Genomic DNA, 19,966 nt, shown 5'->3' with positions numbered 1-19,966 from the left:
ACTAAAAGCACAAGCCATGAAAGCAAAAGTAAACAAAAGGACCAACTACATCAAACAAAAAAGCAAAAGAAACAATCAACAAAATGAAGAGGCAACCTATGGAATGGGAGAAAATATTTGCAAACCATATATATAAGATAAGGGGTTAATATCCAAAATATAAGAGGACCACATAAAACTCAGTAGCAAAAAACTCCAAATAATCTGATTAAGAAATGGGCAGAGAATGGGGCTTCTGCTGGCTCAGGTGGTAGAACATGTGACTCTTGATCTTGGAGTCATGAGTTTGAGCCCCATGTTGGGTGTAGGGTTTACTTAAATAAATAAATCTTAAAAATGATCAGAGAACATGAATAGACATTTTACTGAAGAAGATATACAAATGGCCAACAAATACGTGAAAATACGCTTAGCTTTTAAAAGAAATTTTTATTTTTAAGTAACCCCTACACCCTACACTCATGACCCCAAGATCAAGAGTCTCATGCTAGGGGGGTGCCTGGATGGCGCAGTCGTTAAGCGTCTACCTTCGGCTCAGGGCATGATCCTGGCATTCCGGGATCGAGTCCCCCACATCGAGTCCCACATCGGGCTCCTTCGCTGGGAGCCTGCTTCTTCCTCTCCCGCTCCCCTGCTGTGTTCCCTCTCTCGCTGGCTGCCTCTCTGTCACATAAATAAATAAAATCTTAAAAAAAAAAAAAAAAAAAGAGTCTCATGCTAGGGGCACCGGCTGGCTCAGTCGGAGTGTGCGACTCTTGATCTCAGGGTCAGGAGTTTGAGCCCCACATCGGGTGTAGAGATTACTTCAATGCATAAAACTTAAAAATAAAAAAAGATTAAGAAAAAAAAAGAGTTACGTGCTCTACTGACTGAGCCAGCTAGGAGCCCCCAGAAGATGTTTAAGTTGGGGCTCCTGGGTGGCTCAGTCGGTTAAGCATCCAGCTCTTGATTAGGCTCAGGTCGTGATCTTGATGTTGTGGGACAGATCCCCACAGTGGGCTCCACTGGCAGTGCAGAGTCTGCTTGAGATTCTCCCCCACCTTCTTCCTCTGCCCCTCCCCCCAAGTAAATAAATAAGCAAATAAATAAAATCTTAAAAAAAAAAGATGCTTAACTTTACTAATGATCAGGGAAACGTAAATCAAAATCACAATGAGATAGCACCTCACACTTGTTAGAATGGCTCTTCTTTAAAAGAAAACATACCACAAATGCTGTGGAGGATGTGAGGAAAAAGGAACCCTTGTGGACTGCTGGTGGGACTGTAAACTGGTGCAGCTACTATAGAAAACAGTATGGGGGGGTCTACAAAGAAAAATAGAACTAACATATGATCCAGCAATCCCACTTCTGGGTATTTATCCCAAGGAAATGAAATCGCTATTTCATTGAGTTATCTTCACCACCATGTTCATTTCAGCAGTATTTACAATAGCCAAGACATGGAAACCACCTAAATATCCATTGATGGATAAATGGGTAAAGAAAATGTGGTACTGGGCATCTGGGTGGCTCTGTCAGTTAAGTGTCCAACTCTTGATTTCGGCTCAGGTCATGATCCCACAGTTGTGAGATTGAGCCCCATGTCAGGCTCTGTGCTCGGCATGGAGTCTGCTTGAGATTCTCTGTCTCCCTCTGCCCCTCCCCCACTCACATGTCCCCTCTCCCTCTCTTTTTTTCACAATAAATAAAAGCTTTTTTAAAAGATTTTTTCTTTATTTAATTATCTGACAGAGAGAGAGAACAAGCAGGGGGAGTAGCAGAGAGAGAGGGAGAAGCAGGCTCCCCGCTGAGCAGGGACCCCCCCCCCCCATTGCAGGGCTCGATCCCAGGGTCCTGGGATTACAACCCGAGCCAAAGGTAGCTGCTTAATCCACTGAGCCACCTAAGCACCCCAATAAATAAAATCTTTAAAAAGAAGAAAGGGGAGCCCCTGGGTGGCTCAGTCAGTTAAGCATCTGTCTTCAGCTTGGGTTGTGATCCCAGGTCCTGGGATCGAGTCCTGAGGGCTCCCTATTCAATGGGGAGTGTGCTTCACCCTCTGCGGCTCCCTCTGGCTTGTTCTTTCTCTTCCTCTTCCTCTCTCTCTCTCTCTCTCTTTACCTCAAAAATAAATAAATAAATAAATAAATAAATCTTTTTTAAAATGTAAAAAATAAGAAGAAAAAAGAAAATATGGGTATATATATACAATGGAATATTATTTGGCCATAAAAAGAGAAGGAATTCCTGTCATTTGTGACAACATGGAAAGTTGAGAACATTATGCTATGTGAAATAAGTTAGAGAAGACAAATACTTCATGATCCACTTTTATGTGGAATCTAAAAAAGCTGAACTCATAAAAACAGAGAGTAGATTGGTGGTGGCCAGGGGCTGGGGGGTGGAGGAAATGGTGAAGGTGGTCATAGGGTATAAACTTTTGGTTGTAAGAGGAGTAAGTTTTGGGAATCCAAGGTATAGTATGGTACCTATGGTTACAATACTGTAATATATACTTGAAAGTTGCTAAGAGACTAAATCTTAACTGTTCTTACTATAACAACAATAACAAAGTGGTAATTATGTGGAGTGAAAAAGGTGTTAACTAACCTTACTGTGATAAACATTTCACAATATATGTGTGTATCAAATCATCACATTTTAAAATGTTTTCAATATATTTTTTAAGATTTTATTTATTTGAGAGAGAAAGAGAGAGAGAGGGAGCATGAACGGTGGGAGGGAGAAGGAGAAGCAGGCTCCCTGCTGAGCATGGAGTTGGACATGGGACTCAATCTCATGACCCCGAGATCATGACCTGAGCTGAAATCAAAAGTCCAAGACTTAACCAACTGAGCCACCAAGGAGCCCCTCAAATCATCACATTGTACACCTTAAACTTGCGTAATATTATATGGGAATTATATCTCAAGGCTGGGGGGGAAAGGTGGCTGGTCTTCTTCTAGCAAGCAATCTCCAGCTCTGCAACGCTGATCGCCCTCTCCCAGTCCTTTATACTCACATGTAAAGAGATGTGTACACTTGAAAAGCTGCCTTAGGAAGGCAGGAGAACCATACCCAACTTCTGCTTCGCTACCTCTCAAGTAGAGCCCTACTGAATTGCCCAACTTTCATATAATGAAAGTTATAATCTTAGAAGTAGAACCAACAATACTTGCTAATGAATTTCTTAGGGAATGGAAGCTCAAAGAAAAGGATAAAAAAATGTTTTCAGTAACCGAGTGGATGGTAGTGTTGTTTGCTAAGAAGGGGGAAGCCAGGGGCGCTTGGGTGGCACAGCGGTTAAGCGTCTGCCTTGGGCTCAGGGCGTGATCCCGGCGATCTGGGATCGAGCCCACATCAGGCTCTTCTGCTATGAGCCTGCTTCTTCCTCTCCCACTCCCCCAGCTTGTGTTCCCTCTCTCGCTGGCTGTCTCTATCTCTGTCGAATAAATAAATAAAAAAAAAATCTTAAAAAAAAAAAAAGGGGGAAGCCAGGGGACGCCTGGGTGGCTCCAGTCATGATTCCAGTGTCTGGGGATTCGAGCCCCTCATCGGGCTCCCTGCTCAGCGGGGAGTCTGCTTCTCCCTCTGCCCCTCACACCACTCGTGCTCTCTCTCTCTCTCACTCTCTCTCTCACTCTCTCAAATAAATAAATAAAATCTTAAAAAAAAAAAAAGAAAAGAAGGGGCAAGCTATGGGAAGATCAGGCTTGGAAGGAAATTAAGGCTGATAAAAGAGGGGCCAGGACGAAGCCTCAAGAAGCAACAGTGTGCTAGATATTTGTTGTGGTTTTTAAATATATCCACAGAATCTTCGATACTCCTCGCTTCAAGCTCAATCCCATTCCCTTTGAATGTGGGCTGGACTTCGTGACTCACTTCTAATGAATGGACTATAGCCGGAGTGACGGTGTTTGACTTCAGAGACTAGGTCATAAAAGGCATTACAGCTTCCTCCTCGCTCTCTCTCGATCGCTCGCTCTGGAGGAAGCATCTGTGTGAGGTGGCACACGCAACAGCCCTGTGGAGAAATTTACCTGATGAGGAACTTGTAGCCTTCCGCTCTCAGCCGTATGAATGAGCCCTCTTGTAAGCGGTTCCTACAGCCTTCAGGCGACTGGAGCCCCTAGTGACCTCTTGGTCTCAACTTCACTAGGCACTCTGAGCCAGCGAGCAGCTCACATTCCTATTCCTGACCCTCAGAATCGGTGAAACAATAGATGGCTGTTTTCAACTGCTAAATTTTAGGGCAATTTGTTGCACAACAAAAAATAACTAGGGGCGTCTGGGTGGCTCAGTCGGTTAAGCATCCATCTCTTGATTTCCGCCCAGGTCATGATCTCAGGGTTGTGAGATCGAGACCCACGTCGGCTCCATGCTGGTGTGGAGTCTGCTTGAGATTCTCTCTCTCTCCCTCTGCCCCGCCCCCATCTACAAAATAAAAATTAAAAAAAAAAACCTCATATAATACTTTCCCTAATTCCTCTATTTTTTTTAAAGATTTTATTTATTTATTTGACAGAGACAGGCAGCCAGCGAGAGAGAACACAAGCAGGGGGAGTGGGAGAGGAAGAAGCAGGCTCCCAGCGGAGGAGCCCGATGTGGGGCTCGATCCTGGAACGCGGGGATCACGCCCTGAACCGAAGGCAGACGCTTAACGACTGCACCATCCAGGCACCCCTCTAATTCCTCTATTTTTTACAACACTTCAGGTAAGTGGTATTATCTATACCCATTTTGCTAAAGAGAGAACTGAGGTTCAAAAACAGTACCTGGGAAGGTGGCGGAGTGGGGGGGATCCTGGGCTCCCCTTGTCCCATGGATACAACTAGCTGGCACCCACATCAGTGTAAATAACCCAGAGAACACCCCGAAGACTGGCAGAACATATTCTACAGCTGAATGTGGAGAGGAGACCACATCGAGCAGGTCAAACAAAAAGTAAAGAAAAGAAAAAAAACATTAACTGATTTGTCTAAAGACTCTTAGCTAGCTATTTTTGGAATACATGGTAATTTATGGAACTAGATTTGAACTCAACTAACAACCCTCATGTTTTCTCCCCCCTCTTCTGTGTGTGTGTGTGTGTGTGTGTGTGTGTGTGTGTGTGTATACTCTTTTCCTTTACCTTCTCTTCTTTCCCTCTGTACTCTCTTCTTTCTATGATTTCAACTCTCCCTTTGTGGATGACACCAAATCTGTATGTTTCATTTTGTGTCTCTCCTGCATTCTAGTCTTACATTTTGATTTTCCTGAATATATAAAACTTAACCTGTTCCAAACTGAAGACATTAGTTCCTCATTCAGCACCTCCAAGCCTGTCCAGAATAAAAGTGTTCATCCTTCCAACTTCCCTCTTACTGATAAATGACAGCACCATGATTCCAGTTACTCTTACTCAAAATTCCAACATGGTTGCTTTTTCTTTTACTTTTTAAAACCTAATTTAGAGGCACCTGGCTGTCTCAGTCTGTGGAGCATGCGACTCTTGATCTTGGGGTTAAAAGTTCGAGCTCACGATGGGTGGAAAGATTACTTAAAAAAGAAAATCTTTAAAAACTAAATTAGTGGTACATGTCTATCGAAGAAAATATGGACAAGAGATACTCTTTTTTTTTAATTTAAAATTATCTTTTTTTCTTAAGATTTTATTTTTTTAAGTAATCTCTGCACTCAGTGTAGTGCTCGAACTCACAGCCCCAAGATCAAGAGTTGCATGCTCTACTGACTGAGCCAGCCAGGCACCCCTTAAAATTATCTTTAAACAGTATAAATAAGGCACTTGTGAAATAAATTATGGAACATCCATGCAATGGAATATCATGCAGTAATTTAAAAATTTCAAAAAGAAGAAGCAAAATTTAAATTTTATATTACAGATAAAAGTCAACTTTCTAAACTAGAGTTAATACTTTCAGGGAAATACTCTTTTCCCTAGATGTAGCTGAAAAACAAAAGAGATGGATTTAGGTTCTTTATTGTCCACAGACTTGCTCCTCTTATGTGTTTTAGCTTGGAGAATGGCAGTACCATCTATCCAGTTGCGAAGCCAGAAACTTGAGAGTTATCTTCAACCACTCCCCATCGCTCACGCTGCAGCCAATAGGCAACTTCTTCCGTAGCTCTTTGTTCTCTTCTGTAGCTCAACAGATTCATTGTGCCTCTTGCCTAGATGACCACAATATCATCACAGGTTTCCAGGATTTTAGAATTTCCCTCTTCCAACCCATCTTCCACACTGCCGCTATAGTTATCAACCCTAGACTCTAATAATAGTAATAGGTAATTTTTCTGCTGTTTGCTTCTAGGACCTACAGGAGAAGGTTTAACCCTGTAACCGACTTTCAAAATGCCATGCCTTTAGTTATGCATAGTATGGCTGTTTTTTTTCTTTTTTGCCTGACAAATTCCATCTCATTTTTATTTATTTTTTTTTAAAGATTTTTTATTTATTTATTTGACAGATAGAGACAGCCAGCGAGAGAGGGAACACAAGCTGGGGGAGTGGGAGAGGAAGAAGCAGGCTCACAGCGGAGGAGCCTGACATGGGGCTTGATCCCATAATGCAGGGATCACGCCCTGAGCTGAAGGCAGACGCTCAACCGCTGTGCCACCCAGGCGCCCCTCCATCTCATTTTTAAACACGGCTCAAATGTCACTTCTTCTCTGGCTCTGCCAGCATTATTCAACCCTTTGTGCTTCCAAAAGCACTTTGCACATAGCCCTTATATGACACTTATTACATTATACCACCCAGTTTAGTGATGATTATTATTTAAGACTTATCTATATCTCACTTTTTTTTAACCTTTTTCCTCCTTTGTTTCTAGTTTTTATGTAAAGGAAGGACAATACTATATAGCAAGTCAGAAACCCATTTTATATCAATCTTAGCAAATGATTTAATGTACCACTTAAAATATCTGTTGTTGTTTTTTTTTTAAGTAAGCTCTACGCTCAATGTGGGGCTCAAACTCCCAACCTTGAGATCAAGAGTCGCACACTCCATGGACTGAGCCAGCCAGGTGCCCCAAGGCAAGATTGTTTCTGAATAGAATTTTGAATAGATTTTTAAAATCTTTATTTATGATATGGAAAAATTTTTAATGGTTTTCTAATAAAGTAAGGAGTGATGGCATGTTAAAAAAGTACCAAGAATTCTGAGTTAATGTTTAAAATTGTATCTTTCTAGGGGAGCCTGGGTGGTTCAGCCAGTTAAGCATCTGCTTTCAGCTCAGGTCATGATCCTGGGGTCCTGGGATTGAGCCCTGCGTTGGGCTCCCTGCTCAGCGGGGAGCCTGCTTCTCCTCCCTCCTCTGTACTCCCCTGCTTGTGCTCTCTCTCTCACAAATAAATAAATAAAATCTTTTTAAAAATTTGTATCTTTCTATACCAAGTTGCAATATAGGCTTTTAGATTAAAAAACATGGTTACTGTAATTTCATAGGTTAAAAATTGTATCACATAGGACTCCATGTTGTAAATTGTAGAAAAATCCATATTTTTGTTTTTTCCAAACAAAAATACAAAACAAAACAAAACAAAAATTTATTGACTCACATACCACTCGAAACAGTTTCCTACTTCTGATGGAGTTTGACCCAGAACTCAAACGATGTCTACTTCCTTAGTAATGACTCCCTTCTCAGGCAGGCCCTCCTTTCTTGGTGCCAAGCTGACTGCTAACAAGTTCTGGAGGTATATATACCCATCTGGTAGAAAAAATTTCCCTGATAGCTGGAACAAGAGTCCCAAAACTTAGTCTTATTAGCCCTGAATATCCTGTCTTGGGACATATGCCCTTTCCTGAACCAGTTCGGGTATTAGGGGAGTTAAAGGGAGATGAGATGTGATCATTGGCTTGAATTGTTATCCAAGAGTTGCATATGCACAGAAAGAGGGAAGTGAAAAGGAGAATATTGGATCAGCCATTACTTTAAAAATGCTTTCCATAGGAGAAATGCCATAGTCATCAACCACAATATTTATGGAGCTTCTAATTTTAGAAACAGGTTGAAGGTCATTAGACTGATTTTTATTGCCTCTGCTTGCTTGCTACAGGAAATTTATTGAGAAAAAAAAGGCAATCAATAATTGTCTTGATATTTCTTGGCAAAGTGTCAGTTTAGTTTTCTTTATAAAATATTTTGTTCTCATCATTTACTCCAATATTTCTGTTTTTCATTGTTAGGAATTTTCATTTGTGCAAGCAGGAATTTCATCTTACCCGGGTCGAATACTGGGAGAGCTGTTAGCAGATTTCAGGGCAGCATCTTGAGCTTGGTTGGATTGTAGAATAAAGATGGCTTCATCAACTCCGGCATGGAGACACTCAGGATATTTGAGCATATAAAGAATTTCAGCATCAGGGATGCCTGGGAGGCTCAGTCGATTGGGCATCTGCCTGCGGCTTGGGTCGTCATCCCAGAGTCCTGTGATCAAGTCCCTGCGTTGGGCTCCCTGCTTGGCAGGGAGTCTGCTTCTCCCTGTGCCCCTCCCCCCGGCTCATGCTCACTTTCTCGCTGTCTCTTGTAAAAATAAATAAATAAAATCTCCCCCCCGCCCCCCCCCCCAAAAAAAAAAAGAATTTCAGCATCATCCCTCTCCAACAGTATGCCAGAGATTTCTCCAGCCAGAGTTGGGTGATTGGATTGAACCAGGAGAACCAGCTTTTCACCCAGGATCTTCTGAGTAACCACTGATGCCAACACAGTCACATTCAACATGTCATGACCTTGCATACGAACAGGGTTAGGCTTCTGGATGGATGCTGGTCTTTCTACTTTAAAATGTAGAGGGCTGCGAACACCTGCAACACCTGCAACTTTTTTGACTCCTTGAGTCAGACATGGTCTTGAGGCAGAAGTTAGAATGTGAAGAGCCAAGGGTTGTTATATTGGTGATCTCATAGGCTGACTGGACAGCTGGGTCTCTCAGTGGTCTGAAGGTGCTCAGTGGTGGTTTAGGTGCTGTGTCTGAGGGGATCACACTACTTATATTGAGACAGATGAGGTGTGGCCCTGACCACAGGCTTGCGAAGTTGTGCACTTCCAGGAGGAGGCTGAAGAAGAATTAGCATGAAGTTACCTGATGATGTTGCTGCTGCCTATGAGAGTGGATTACAGCATCACCTCCGGTCCTCATACTCTCCATTGTCTCCATTTAGTGCTCGGTGAGGAGAGCCTGGGGCTCCTGCTTTGTGCAATGGCCCTATTCAGTGGTTTGACCATCACAATTCTTCCGTTCGTTGTCATGATGGCCTGGTTAGCGTCCTCGGGAGACGTAAAGCAAGTGAAGCCAAAGCCTTTGCTGCAGCCAGCCTCCTTTATGAGCCTGACACGAGTGATTGTGCCCAAGTGGGAGAATCCTCTTCCCAGTCATTTATCATCAATATCGTCTTCAACATTTTTCACATAAAGATTAGCACCTTTGCACCTGGTGAGTTTACTCTGTCTTATTTGCTCAAATTTGTGCTTTATTTTTTTTATTATTATTAACATATAATGTATTATTTGTTTCAGGGGTACGGGTCTGTGATTCATCAGTCTTACACAATACACAGCGCTCACCATAACACACACCCTCCACAATGTCCGTCACCCAGCCTCCCCATCCTTCCCACCCCCCTCCCCTCCAGCAACTTTCGGTTTGTTCTTTAATTCAGACTCTCTCTCCTTTGCTCTGTGCTGCACCAACATAAACTGGGTTTCCATGAAGGACTTTTCAGTTTGTTCCTTCAATGGCTTTCTGAGCATTTTAAAAATACTCAAAACTTACAAACCCCAAGTCTCTGGATTTTCCACTTTCATCAGTCATTTTGTGTCAAATTATATGAAAATTATATATCGAAAACCCTGAAGACTTCACACACACAAAACCTGTCAGAACTAAAAACCGAATCCAGTAAAGTTGTAAGATACAAAATCAATGTATGAAAATCAGTTGCATTTATTTTTTTTAAGTCTTTATTTTTTTTAAAGATTTCATTTATTTATTTGAGAGAGAGAGAGAGCATGAGCAGAGAGGGGAGGCAGAGGGAGAGGGAGAAGTGGACTCACTGCTGAGCAGGGAGCCCAATGTGGGGCTCGATGCCAGGACCCTGAGAGCATGACCTGAGAGGAAGGCAGACACTTAACCAACTGAGCCACCCAGACACCCCTACATTTCTGTACACTAATAACAAACTCTCAGAAAAGAAACTAAGAAAACAATCCCATTTACAAATGTATCAAAAAGAGGGATTCCTGGGTGGTGCAGTTGGTTGAGCTTCTGACTCTTGGTTTTGGCTCAGATCTGATCTCAGTGTACTAGGATCAAGCCCCATGTTGGGCTCCGCACTGAGTGGGGAGTCTGCTTGAGATTCTCTCTTTCCTTCTCCCTCTGCCCCCTCCCCTGCGTGCTCTCTGTCACTGAAATAAATAAATATTAAAAAACAAAACAAAACAAAAACAAATGTATCAAAGAGAATGAAATACCTAGGAATAAGTTTAACCAAGAAAGTGAAAGACCTGTCCACTGAAAACCATAAAACACTGATGAAAGAAATGAAAAAGCCACAAATAAATGGAAAGATAATCCCTGCTCACAGATAGGAAGAATTTATATAACCACAATGTCCATATTACCCAAAGCAATCAGCAGATTCAATGCAATCACTATCAAAATACCAATGGCATTTTTCATAGAAATAGAATAAAAAATCCTAAAATTTGTATGGAACTACAATAGACCATGAATAGCCAAAGCGATCTTGAGGAAGAAGGATAAAGTTGGAGGCATCATAGTTCCTGATTTCAAACTATATTACAAAACTATAGTAATCAAAACACTAAGATATTGGCATAAAAACACATAGCTCAATGGATCAGAATAGAGAGCATGGAAATAAACCCATACATATGCAGCCAATCAATTTATGACAGAGGAGCCAAGAATATTAAGTGGGGAAAGGACAGTTTCTTCAATAAATGGTGCTGGGGAAACTGGACGGCCACACACAAAAGAATGAAACTGGACCACTATCTTACACCACACACAAAAATCAACTCAAAATGTATTAAAGACTTGGAAGTAAGACCTGAAACTATAAAATCCCTAGAAGAAAATGTAGATGATAAACCCTTTGACATCAGTCTTGGTGATGATTTTCTGGATTTGACACCAAAAGCAAAGACAACAACAGCAAAAATGAACTATTGGGACTTCATCAAGATAAAAAGCATTTGCACAGCAGAGAGAACCATCAACAAAACAAAAAGGGAATCTATGCAATGGAAGAAAATATTTGCAAACCATATATCTGATAAAGGGTGCATATCCAAAATAGATCAAGAGCTCATAAAACTCAGTAGCCACAAAACAAAACAAAAAACCAATTACAAAATGAACAGAGGATCGGAATGGACACTTTTCCAAAGAAGATATAGAGATGGCCAACAGGTACGTGAAAAGGTGCTCAACATCACGAATCACCTGGGACTGCAAGTCAAAACCACAATGAGATATCACCTTACACCTGTTAGAATGGCTATTACCATAAAGAAAAGAAATAACAAGCGTTGGCTAGGATGCGGAGAAAAGGGAACCCATTCTTGGTGGGCATGTAAATTGGTACAGCCACCGTGGAAAACAGAATGGAAGTTCCTCAAAAAATTAAAAATAGATCTATGTGTGGATGCAGCAATTCCACCTCTGGGTATTCATCCAAAAGAAATGAAAATACTACTTCAAAAAGATATCTGCACCCCCATGTTCATTGCAGAATTGTTTACAACAGCCAAGAGATGGAAGCAACCTAAGTGTCCGTTAATGTATTAATAGGTAAAGAAAATGTGGCACACACACACACACATGCATGCACGCACGTGTGCACATGCTCAGGTATGCTCGCGTGCACACACAATAGGATATTATTCAGCCACAGAAAAGGAAATCTTGCCATTTGCGATAACATAGAAGGACCTTGACAGGATTATGCTAAGTAAAGTAAGTTAGACAGAGAAAGACAAATACTGTATGATCTCACGTATATACGGAATCCAAAACAAACAAATAAAACCAAACATAGTTATAAAGTAAGTCCTGGGTTGTAACGTGCAGCATGGCGACTGTGGTTAATAATACCATACTGCATATTAGAAAGTTGCTAAGAGAGTAGATCTTAAACACTCTCATCAGGAGAAAAAAACTGTAAGATGGTAACTAGACTTATTGAGGTGATCATTTTGCAATATATACAAATAGCGAGTCATGTTGCACACCTGAAATTAATATATGTCAATTATATCTCAATCTTTAAACAAGCAGGCAAATTAATACTTCAGGAATACTTGACAGTATTATGCTAAGTAACGTAAGTTAGAAGAAGACAAATACTGTATGATCTCATTTATATGTGGAATAGTGAATCATGCTGCACACCTGAAATTAATATATGTCAATTATATCTCAATTTTTTAAAAAAAGCGGGCAAAATAATACTTCAGAAATACAATTAAGATCTTCACGAATTAGGAGTCAGAATTTTTTGCCCATTTGCCATCCACTCCTTCCACTTAGTGGCTCCTGCAAGCTATTTTATAGTTTCTGATCCCATGTTCTAGGTTGAACTTAGAACTTCTACCCCTTTTTCTGTTCAAACTTACTTCTAGTTAAAATATGGTTTTAATTAGCTTTAATATCCTTCTGGAAATTACCTTCCTACCAACCACTGGTCTCTCTAAGATGACTTTAGCCTCCTTTTTTTCTCAGTTTAAATTATTTGTGCTGTTCAGATATACAAATTTCTGAGACTTTTTTCTCCCTCTGATTTTTTAAAAAACTCCTAAGTGCCTTACTAGTGAAAAACCTATGACAGCTTGGTTTTCCTACCCTCTTACCTAAAAGCAAATGTACTAGGAACTAGGAATTTGGGAGGCCATATTAGGATTCTGTTAAGAAATTTTTATAAACTATATAACATAACTATGTCTTGAGAAATTATTTTAAATTTCATAATTTTCTCTTTCCTGTCATAGTGTGGTCAATCAAATGTTTTTAAATTTATTTGATATCAAATACTCAGGAATTCAAACTGTTACTCTTTTTATGAGAAAATCTAGACTACTTTGTAATAATCTGCTACAATAGGAAGCTAATCAATCAGTAAGTTAATCAACAACATTTTATTGAGCATTTACTATGTAAAGGCTGATGTGCTAGGTGTTGAATAGAGTACTGGTTTTAAATCTACCATCAAGAAACTTGTAGACAAATTGAGGAAATAAGACAGAATAATCCAGTGTAGCCTGTGATAAGAATAAGACAGTCTTTCATTTCTAGTCTTACTTTGATGCTCTCGTGCATGGCTTCCTGTGTCCAGATCCTCTGATCCTCAAAGGAAGAAAAGAAAATATTTGGGGGTAAATCTGAAACACAACCAGATTCTCGGGGAATTCTCTGGACTAGATTTGAATTTGTTTAAAGCCATTGTGCAGTCTCACCGTGACCCCGACTTCTGGACCAAGCTGCAACAAGACTAGAGCTGGTTTGGGTGAATTTATTTCACAGCAGTTGCCTAAGCAGACACTAGGTCTAAAATCTTTTTAAAAGGTTTAAGAAAAAAACCTGCCATCTTTTCCACAGAATGGGATATTTGCAAATCATATATCTGATAAATATATTCTGAATATGTAAAGAACTCCCACAACTCAGTAACAACAAAAAACAATTTAAAATTGGGCAAAGGTCTTTTTTTTTTTTAAGATTTTATTTATTTATTTGACAGGGATAGAGACAGCCAGCGAGAGAGGGAACACAAGCACTGGGAGTGGGAGAGGAAGAAGCAGGCTCCTAGCGGAGGAGCCTGATGTGGGGCTCGATCCCTTAACACCAGGACCACGCCCTGAGCCAAAGGCAGACGCTTAACCGCTGAGCCACCCAGGCGCCCCTAAAATTGGGCAAAGGTCTTGAATAGACATTTCTCCAAAGAAGATATACAAGTAGCCAGGAAGCACATGAAAAGACACTTGACATAATTAACCATCTGGGGATCACGATATACCATTTCATACTTAGAGTGGCTATTATATAAAAAGAAAACAAGTGTTGGTGCATTGGTGGCAAAAATTACAAATGGCGCAGCCACTGTGAAAAACAGTTTGGCAGTTCTTCAAAAAGTTAAATTTAGAATTATCATATGACCCAGCAATTCCAGTTTTCGGTGTATACCCAAAAGTATGGAAAGCAAGAACTCCAACAGCTGTTTGTCCATCCACATTCACAGAAGCATCATTCACCATGGCCAAAAAAGCGGAGGCAACCCATTAACAGAGGAACAGATAAGCAAAATGTGGTATACACACACAATGGAGTATTATACAGCCTTAAAAAAGAATGAAGTTCTGATACATGCTGCAACAAGAATGAACTTGAGGACATTATACTAAATGAAATAAGCCAGTCACAAAAGGACAAATACTCTATGATTCCACTTATATGAGGTAAGTAAGGTAGGCAAATTCATAGAGATAGAAAATATAATAGAGATTAGTAAGTGCTAGGGGGAGGGGAGAAAGAGGAGTTGTTGTTTAATGGGTATAGAGATGAAAAAGGTCTGGAAACAGACAATGGTGACGATTGCCCAACAGTATAAATGTGCTTAATTCCACTCACTTTCACACCTAAAAATGGATAAAATGGCAGATTTTATGTTAGGTATATTCCACCCCCACAATAAGAAATATGTGTAAAAAATTAGTACAGTTTATTTATTTATTAAAGTATTTTATTTTTAGGGCGCCTGAGTGGTTCAGTCAGTTAGGCGTCTGCTTTCGGCTCGGGTCATGATCCTGGGGTCCTGGGATCGAGTCCCACGTCGGGCTCCCTGCTCAGCAGGGAGTCTTCTTCTCCCTCTGCCCCTCCCCCCTCGCAAAAATAAATACATTTAAAAATTTTTTTTAAATATTTTATTTTTAGGTAATCTCTACACCCAATGTGAGGGTCAAACTTACAACCCTGAGATCAAGAGTCACATGCTCTTCTGACCGACCCAGCCAGGCGCCCCCAAATTAGCACCGTTTAAAAAGAAGAAAAAAAACCCTGCCACGTTCAGTAGATGTTCAATCATTGTCTTCTCACTCAGATCCCATTTTTTAGTGAACTTGTCCTTTCCATGTTCCCTAGGAGAGGGGGTAACCTGAAGCAAAATGGACCAATCAGATTCCCTCTCCCAGGAATTTGGAATTGAGATGCTGAGAGACTGAGGTAATTGGTGGATGGTGTGTGCTTGACCAAAAAGGGACTGTAGAGGTCAGGCCATAGCAAACCAAAGCCATGTGAAGGCTAAAGTTTGGGGAAGCACAGAAGCTCAACTGCAGGGAAAAAGGAGACAATAGACCAAGCAGTGCTAGGAGACGTGGAGCAAGAAACCTCTGTTACCACTTCATAGCTTGTCTTGTTCCGAGCTGGTAGCATTTAACTTCACGGGGTAGTCTTTGCCTTAGATGTCTTTAGTATCAGGAATCTGTTAACTTATCTCCATTATGACTGCTGCGACCCCAGACTAAAGCTTCATCATCTCGAACCTGCCTTGTTCCGAAAGTCTGTTCATTGGTCTCCTTGCTCCACTCTTGTCCAATCCACTTGCCATGTTATAGTCAGAGTGAGCTTTAAGAACATAAAGTAGGTCATGTTACATCTGTTTAAAATTCTTTTTTTTTCTTTTTAAAAAAGATTTTACTTATTTATTTGTCAGAGAGAGAACAAGCACAAAAGCAGGGGGAGTGGCAGGCAGAGGGAGAGGGAGAAGCAGGGAGGCGGAAGGAGAGGGAGAAGCCTGATCAGCGGGGAGTCTGATGCCGGACTCGATCAATCCCAGGACCCTGAAATCATGACGTGAGCCAAAGGCAGACGCTTAACCGAGTAAGCCACCCAGTTTAAAATTTTTAATGGCCTCTATTGCTTTAAAATGAAATCTAAGCTTCCTTATAATATGGCTTCAAGCAACTGTATGATTGGGCTCTTGCCTCCCTTTCCAATCACATCATATATCGCTTTCCCCCCACACTCATTATCTTCAACCACTATTTGTGTGTGTGTGTGCGTGTGTGTGTGCGCGCACGTGCGATGGTCTACTTTCCTAACTGGAATACACTTCACTAGTTTTGAAGGCATATTTTTGTCTTGTCTTTCAGGTCTCAACTCATGTCACAAGCTCAAAGAGGTGTTTACAATGGTTCTCAACTGGGGGTCATTTTGCATACCTCCCCCAGAGATTTGTCGATGTCTAGAGACATTTTTGATTGTCACAACTAGAGGGGTTGTATGTTACTGGCATCTAACGGGTATAGGCTAAGGATGCTACTAAACATTCTAGTATGGACAGGACGGCCCCCTGCACAAAAGAATTATCCAGGCCAACATGACAATAAGTACGGAGGTCGAGAAAGCCTACTTATAACACCCTATTTAAAGTGGCTTTAGGGGCGCCTGGGTGGCTGAGTCGTTAAGCGTCTGCCTTTGGCTCAGGGCGTGATCCCGGAGTCCTGGGATCAAGCCCCACATCAGGCTCCTCCACTAGGAGCCTGCTTCTTCCTCTCCACTCCCCCTGCTGTGTTCCCTCTCTCGCTGGCTGTCTCTCTGTCACATAAATAAAATCTTAAAAAAAAAAAAGAAGTCAAGCGTTGATTGAGGAGGGATACATAGAAGTAAAAAGGTCATGTATAGCTTGGTATGCTGTGGGGAATTAAGGAGACTATATGGTCTCTGCTCTCAACAGACTTAATCTCTTCCAGGGGTGGGGGTGTGGACCAAAGATGCAACCAAACAAGTACAAACACTAGAAAAGAACACAAACCGGAAAAGCAAGATCTGCACCAGCTAGGGAAATCAGAGAAGGCTTTGTGGAAGAGGTGTTGCTTGATTTTAGACATATAAGAAGACAGATGAGAGTTTGATAAAATAGAAGGAGGAAAAGGGGAGAAGGGGAGAGGGCATTCCAGGCAGAGAGAATGGCAAGGGCCAAGGCACAAAAGCGTGTGTGCCAGGAACAAGTAGACGAGTTTGGCTAAAGCACAGGAGACCAGTGAGCGCTTAGGCTGGGAAGGGAGTCTGAGTCCAAACTGGGTCAGTTGAATATGAATACAAATGACCCAGATCTTGCCCACATTTCCTATAATTTAGAGCAGCATTTCCTTCATGCACACCGGGAAAGGGAAGCTTGGAGAAATCTGGTGACTCACAAGTCATTAGTAGACTTTTGTTGTTTTGACTGTCAGGATTTGGGGGAGGTTCCCGGCTTACCAAACCTCCCAGGACCTTAGTATGATGACACACGTGAAGGGACCGAGCTCCTGATTTATAATAGGGACACTTCCTGTCTCGGTGTATAAACAACGTGTTGCCAGATTTAATTTTTTTGGGGGGGGATTAAAAGGCTCAAAAAGGAGTACTTTTCCTTTTATTCCAAGGTATGATAGGAATGGGCGTACGATAATGAAGGGAGAATAAGGAAACAGGAGGGGGACCAAATAACGGAAAGAATAGGTCAGTTTGTTTGAGAAACAAGCTATGCTGAAGTATTTGTTTGCAAAATTCCAGTTGCCATAGCAATTGGATGCTGTTCTTTCCACTGTTCCTCCTTTTATCCTTTGCACGGTCTTTAAAGAAATCATTTCCTAGACAGATGTCATCCTTGCCGTTTATCTTCAAGATTTTGGAACATTTCTTTCCACTTGCTTTGCCTCTTCCCTTTTAATAGTCCAAATCCAGCCACTCACCTGGAAAGAACTGGATGGTGTGACCATTTCAGGAGCAGGATCTTAGAAACAGAGGAGCTTTACCCAGCCAGATCCTAGTGGAAATGTCCAACTTCTGCCTTCTGAAGCGTCCCAGTGAATAAATAAGTGAGAAGTATAGGGACTAAGTAAAATGTAGACTGGCTTGGGGAAACAACAACAACAACAACAACAACTTGCAAGTTACAGACGGACTAGTCAAAATTCTTGAATACCCAGAGTAGGAATTATCCCTTATTGGGAGGAAATGATAATGGCTATGAGTTTCATATCGTCTTATTCCAGTGGATCCTCCCAGTAACCCTGTGAGCCAATTGTAGCCAATATTTACTGAGCACTTATTTTGTGCCAGACACTCTTCAGACCCTGTGTTATCTCATCTAAACTATCACAACAACCTCTGTTGCAGATGATAATCATTATTTCAAAATTGAGAAAAGAACATAGGCTTAATTATTGGATACAGATGATGTGCCAAGGTGTTGGCATGCACTTGGCATGCACTTTCCCGTGGCGAACCTCGGAAGTGATTCTAGGTTTTACTGAGGACCAAGGAGGTTGAATAGCTTGCCCAAGTCTATATAGCAAAGTATAGGAAGAAGCATGATTCAAAGCTAGGCTTTCTTATTCCAAAGCCCATGAACTGAAGCACTCCAAAAAAAGAAGTGGAATTTTGGAGAGTTTAGAAGACTTGCCCAAATTTACACAGCCAGCAAGGTGCAGATTGATAATCTCAATCCAGGTTTGTCGACTCCACAGTTGAAATGCTGACATTTCACTATAAGGAAGATAATCGAAAATAATTCCGTTCTTTCATTTGAAGCTAACTCTGAAAGCAGAGTCATCGAACTGGATTTTATTTCACTATATGCTTTAGTTTTTTAATTTTTTTTTAAAGATTTTATTTATTTATTTGACAGAGAGCGAGAGAGCACAAGCCGGGGGGGGGGGGAGCGGCACGCAGAGGGGGAGGGAGAAGCAGACTTCCCACTGAGGAGGGAGCCCAACACTGGGGCTCGATCCCAGGACCCTGGGATCATGACCTGAGCCAGGACCGAATGAGCCACCCAGGTGCCCCCACTGTACTCTTTAAATATAGTTTCCTTAGAAGTTAGTTTGTGAATCACTAGCCGGACTTCTTGGTATCAGGCTACTAAACTGTAGACTTATGGGTCAAATGGTTCCTATTCTAAAGGTGTTTACCACCTGTTTAGGGGAACTAGACATTTAAAAGGAGAGAAGGAAGGGAGCAGACAGGCAGCTAGGCAGGGAAAAGGGAGTGTGGGAATAAAAATAATAGTAAAGAAAGGGAGATAGAGGGAGTATTTATTTTTATCTTTAACTTCTGGACCTAGTGAAGACTGACTTTCATTACATACGTTTTGTGGTGAGACCAGGATGGATTTTGCTCCTAACTGGTGAATGTTCAAACTCTGTGCTTTTCAAACTTTAATGTACAGACCAATCACCTGGGGGATCTTGTTAAGTGCAGATGCTGACCGAGTCCTCTAGGGTAGGGTTGAGATTCAGGACACCAGAAGAAGCTGATGCAGCTGGCTGTGGTTCACACTGAGTAGCAAGGCTCTAGTGATGTGACTCTTTTTAATGTAAAAATGATGAACATAAATTTGTAGAAGAAAAAAACCAAATCCACATTAAACTGTAAGTATTTACACTTACCTTATTATTTAAAGATCGTCATGAGGATCTGCTTCCTCCAAAATAAAACTTCCACTGGCCTGTCACAGCGTCCAACAGTTTTCACTCACAATTCTTTGAGTTAAAATATCCTCATTAAGGGGTTCCTGGCTGGCTCAGTCGGGAGAGTGTGCGACTCTTGATCTCAGAGTCGTGAGTTTGAGCCCCACATTGGGCTCCATGCTGGATGTGGAGCCTACATAAAAAAAAAAAAAATAGGAGAGAGCTATCAGGGATGCTGAGAGAAACAGCATATTCCAAGGCTGGGATATGGAAAATACAAAATAAGTTTGGTATATCTTATTGTGCCAAAAAAAAAAAAAAAAAAAGCAGTACTCAAAAGAATGGGTTATGTCAAAAGGACACAGAAGCCAGCTCAGAGGGGCTAAATCTGGGACAATTAGAGCCTCAAAACAAATAATGATAGTAATAGATTATACAACATAGGAATCTATGAGTCCGTATTGGTATAAATAAATGAATGAATAAACAAACGGTAAAACTAGAAA

The 19,966-nt window shown here is 41.2% G+C and overlaps 1 long non-coding RNA gene across 3 annotated transcripts in view; it reads left to right on the top strand.

Moving 5' to 3' along the window:
- Nucleotides 1–15,714, top strand: part of LOC130544738 (uncharacterized) — a 50,962-nt gene extending 35,248 nt beyond the window's left edge. Inside the window, exons 2-4 of one of the 3 annotated variants that reach the window (XR_008961279.1) lie at nt 4,508–4,697; nt 9,152–9,423; nt 15,148–15,714. This is a non-coding gene — a long non-coding RNA (uncharacterized LOC130544738). Of the gene's footprint in view, nt 1–4,507; nt 4,698–8,176; nt 9,424–9,506; nt 9,884–15,147 lie in introns of those variants that run through there. The other 2 variants (XR_008961277.1, XR_008961278.1) reach the window with 2 other exon arrangements.
- Nucleotides 15,715–19,966: the final 4,252 nt, after the last annotated feature.

Source organism: Ursus arctos, unplaced genomic scaffold (assembly GCF_023065955.2).
Source record: "Ursus arctos isolate Adak ecotype North America unplaced genomic scaffold, UrsArc2.0 scaffold_24, whole genome shotgun sequence".
Classification (NCBI taxonomy): Eukaryota; Metazoa; Chordata; class Mammalia; order Carnivora; family Ursidae; genus Ursus; species Ursus arctos.
Note: the sequence above shows the minus strand (reverse complement) of the source record. Positions and strands in the feature narration are given on the sequence as shown.